Raw genomic sequence first — 4,643 nt, 5'->3', positions numbered from 1 at the left:
TTTTTTTTTTTTGAGACAGAGCCTCAAGCTGTCCCCCTGGGTAGAGTGCTGTGGCATCACAGCTCACAGCAACCTACAACTCCTGGGCTCAAGCGAGTCTCCTGCCTCCGCCTCCCGAGTAGCTGGGACCACAGGTGCCCACCACAATGCCAGGCTATTTTTTGGTTGCAGCCATCATTGTTGTTTGGCGGTCCGGGCTGGATTCGAACCCGCCACCTTAGGTCTATGTGGCTGGTGCCTTAGCCGCCTGAGCCACAGGCGCCGTGCCAGAAGTACATTTTTTAAAATGTACTTGTATGTGTTTATGGAATTTTCATTTCTCTGCTTAGCCATCCTCTTCCCCCACCCAACCCCCAAGTTAAAAAAAAAAAAGTTAAAAATTTAGGAAAGAAAATGCATTTACTATGCATGTGACATCACCCAGTGTTTTAGCAAAGCCTTTGATGGCCTTGTCTTCTATGGTCAGAGTGAAAGTGTAGATACGATGTTAATTACTGTCTAGCTAAGATGGCCGAGAGTGTACAATGCCTTCAGCTCTGACTTCTGTGTAGGGCAGTGCTTTGCAATCAGTAGGCAGCTGAAATGAGCTTCTTTTCTTTTGGAAACAGAATCTTACTTTGTCATCCTGGGTAGAATGCCATGGCATCATAGCTCACAGCAACCTCAAACTCTTAGGCTCAAGCCATCCTCTTGCCTCAGTCTCTAGAGTAGCTAGGACTACACGTGGGGGACAAGAAATGGGGTCTTGCTCAGGCTGGTCTCCAACTTCTAAGCTCAGGTGATTTACCCACCTTGGCCTCCCAGTGTGCTAGGATTACAGGCATGAGCCACTGCATCTGGCCTGAGATGAACTTTGTCACTAACCAACTGGCTCCATGGAGTTGTGAGTTGAGTTGTGACAGCATGGATTACTTTAGACAATGATAAACACTAACACAGCCTTCTGAGACAAGCCCTTCACATCGTTGTCAGAGGCAGCCTCTTATTTTTCTAGTAGGTGTGGTCGGCTCCTTGGCATGCACCCTTCTCTTCCTCTGCCCAGATGTACCTGCTATCATTCCATTAATGAAAATAGCGCCCCCTAGATCCTAAGTTTGTTTGTTTGTTTGTTTGTTTTTGACTGCAATGACTTTATTTTAGTGGCTTCTCAAGCCCCTCAAAGGGTCTCCTTAGACAGGGCTGGCACCCAGTCAGCCACCTTCACAGTGGAGTCCTAATTACTTCATTCTGTTTTGTAGATCACAAAGGTTCCTTCCATTGATCTCTTCTTCCATTTCCTCAAATCAGCTTACACATTCTGAAAGTATATCCATCACTCTCTAATACTTTGAGGTGGCATATTCTGGTCTCCTACTTCGTGTTAGAAGTAGATCCCTTCTTTCTCTTCACTATCATTAATCTTTTTATTATCTTCTTATTTCTCTTAGCACAGTCAGGGCATAACATATTATCTTCTAGGCCTGGAGATGGGAAAATGCAGGCTGGTAACAGAAAGGGGAAATCATCCTCCTGGGAGTGGCAGGCACCTAGGCCTGACCTGCATGAAACTGTAGGTGGACTTAACCCTCTGTGTCTGTGGGGAGAGGCTCGCCATGGATCACACACCACCTAAGGCCAGAAGCTGTTGTCAAAAAGGTCTCAGCAGAAGCAGGAATAGACCATGAATTCTCAGTCTTAGGCTGACCAGCTTTGGCAGCAATCCTTGCCCACGATGCCACTGCAGACTCCTGAGCTGATGTTATCATTTCTATTCTATCAAGCTCTTCTGTTTTCACACTCGTCTTGGACCTTTCCTGAGGTCTTGCTCTCTTGGTCTCTGCCTTGAGTTTTCTTGAACATGGATGTAATCTGGCCTCTTTGGTGTTTCAGGAATTTCACATCTCTGTTCAGGAAAGGCATGCTCCTGAAGCCTCAGAAAAACTTCTGTTTTCTCACTGTCAGTACTCAACTCAAGTTGCTGGCACCAATTCCTCGAAGTGTCCCGACACACATCATTAATGGGAGGCAAAATGGTTGGCAAAGGAAGATCAGGTTTTTTACATCTAGCTTTTCAGATGGCTTTTGATTGCTTATTTGTTGGAGGTAGATGAATTTCATTGTGTTTCTGGGGATTGTTCAGTTTGATATCAGAAGTTGAAGAAATAGTTGGTTCCATTTGTTCATTATTTGAATCATCTTTAACTGGAACCAATGTCAAAATCACACTTTCTTCATCATCTATTTCCTCCTCAGAGAAATTCTTCTGTCTGCATGATTTGAGTCTGACATTTTTTCGGCAGGACCTAAGGGAGGTAAAGCCAGCAATGGTAAGGATAGGTGCAGTTTACTTCTTTTAATCTTGATTCCTAAGTTTTGAGAGAAATTTAAGCATCGATGCCCTTGAGGGAAGCAACACACTGTCAGAAATTGACATGGAGGTGAAGGTTTCCTGTGCACAGGCCTCAGATTCTGTAACTTCTAAGATCTGCTGTCCTCTCTGATTTAATCAGGCTTGTAACACAGTCCATTATAGGTCTGGAAGCATGAGGAAGAATGTTGGGAGGCTCAAACACAATATTTTAAGGCAGTGCTTAATAAAATAAATGAGTTACTTGCCTTTTGATGTGACCAGAAGAATCTTTCACACATTCCAGGGGAAAGGATTTGAGAACCAAGGGAAAAGAGGCAGGAAATTGGGAGCAGGCATTTACGCACCACCTGGGATGCTGAGCACCTTAGCTCTGCTTCACACACCTTCGTAGATGCAGTGACAGAGTCCAGGCTTGCTTCAGCCAGTCTGTCACTGCTGTGTTCCTTGGAATGTCAGTTTCTCTGAGTTGCCTGTGTAACATCCAACCCAGCATCGCTAGCAGGAGAAAACTAAAGTAATGTTATTTTCATTCATTTATCCTTAGGAACAAAGGTTGCCCTGCTAGTAACTGTCCTTTACTAAAACAGTCTGAGTTCACAGTGACTGGTGACAGCCAGCCAGAGTCCTAATGGAGACCTTCCTTTGATAGAGCATAATTCCCCAGGGGCTCTGTGTTAGCCTCCCTGACTGCAGGGCGCTGGCAGTTCTGGGCAATCTCTGGGTCAGCGATAAAGAAGTTGTCATATTAAATCAAACCAAGAGAACAGACAGCCTGGGAAGTACGTGAGTTATATTGGCAAAGAAGGCTATCATAGCTTATTCTATCGTGTGTGTGTATGTGTTTTATCTTTTTACTAAGTGCTTTTCTGTTCCTAAAAGAAAAAAAAATCTCTCCTGTTCTTGGGTCTTACCCTGCCCCCTGCAATTTGCCTCGTTAATGTCCTTAATGTACTTTGGCAATGAAAATGATGGAGAATGAGGAGAGTGTAATCTAATTGATTGGATTAGAGAAGGAGAGCTGGAACAGAGGGATCAGTAAGGGGTGCTCAGAGGCCACAGAAAGTCTGAGGTAGGTGGGGCACCAGGCAAGTTGACAGGGAAACTCCTGGTTCCAAAATAGTGCTGGCCCTCTGGTTGGTGTGCACTCTTGGAGAGAAAATACCCACCAGATTCTCCAAGTAGATGAATGAAAATGTGGTTTTTCTTCTCTCCTTTCTGATTCTGCCATTACACGTTAGGGAGGTGGACAGCCCCACAGGGAAGCATCTTTGGGAGCTGCGAGAGAGTAGGTAACTATTTCTCATACATGCAGGGGGTGGCTGGCCCATCTTAGTACCCACCGAGCCCTTCATCCACGTAACCAACATTTATTGGGACCCTCCTTGGAGCCAGATGCTTCCCAGATGCTGGGGATACTCCAGGTACTCAGAGACATTCTTTGTGCCACTGGAAGGCTGGAGCCCAGCACTGACCCAGCTAGCGTTAAGTAAGAGGATAAGGGACCCAGACTAGGCTGAGGGCTCAAGTAAGACTGTCCAGAAAGGGGACACTTAAGTCAAGACTTGAAGGACAAGTGCTCCTTGGCCAGTCTTCTAGGTAGATAACCCTCTGCCAAGTGGAAGAAAGTCACCTTTGAAGGCAAAGGGCAGCATAGGGGGTCTGCACAAGGGTGTGATGGGGCCATCTCTGAGGTCAGTCACTGTCATCCTTGTTTCACGATCTTAACATCAGGTCTTACTTAGGCACCACAGCTCTGTGCACGTAACAGGATGCCGTGGCAAAGTGATTCCCCCTTCACTCTCTGTCACCCCAGCCCAGGTTTCAGGACAGTATAAATACCTGTGCATCTTCCATGCTGACATCCAGGACAAGCCTCCTTCTCAGTCAAATCTACTCCAAAGAGGAGGAAATCATTGCCTATCTCAATATGGGTGACATTCATTCCATATACAACTTAGATACAGTCCAAACTCCCAGGCACAGTAAGATGTACAGTGATGTCCTCAAGCTAAAGGGGGTGATGGGCTAAGCCCAAGAATGGATGGGGGGATGGGCAGGCATGCTGGATGTGCTGGCTCCAAGCTGCCTATGGGGCAGGCCTGCAGGCTTTTGTAAATGGTCTGATGCTGGTGCTCAGGGGAGATTTGGGGGTGAGGAAGAGTGCAGCTTGAACGTCATTTTGATCTCTTTATTAATTGAGGAATTACTTACTCTCAGCAAGAATGCCCAGGGTGAGAAGAGGAGAAATTATAGACCTGACCTGAGGCAGGAGAAAGAGAACCCCACGAGAAGG

At 46.0% G+C, this 4,643-nt stretch overlaps 1 pseudogene; it reads right to left on the bottom strand.

Annotated features, from left to right (window-relative positions):
• Positions 1-1,350: 1,350 nt before the first annotated feature.
• On the bottom strand, positions 1,351-2,843 carry LOC111724130 (annotated as a pseudogene).
• Between the last annotated feature and the right edge of the window lie 1,800 nt (positions 2,844-4,643).

Source organism: Otolemur garnettii, unplaced genomic scaffold, assembly GCF_000181295.1.
Source record: "Otolemur garnettii isolate 467f Iridium unplaced genomic scaffold, OtoGar3 scaffold00019, whole genome shotgun sequence".
NCBI classification, from domain to species: Eukaryota; Metazoa; Chordata; class Mammalia; order Primates; family Galagidae; genus Otolemur; species Otolemur garnettii.
The sequence above is the reverse complement of the archived record's forward strand: the minus strand, read 5'-3'. Positions and strand labels throughout refer to the sequence as shown.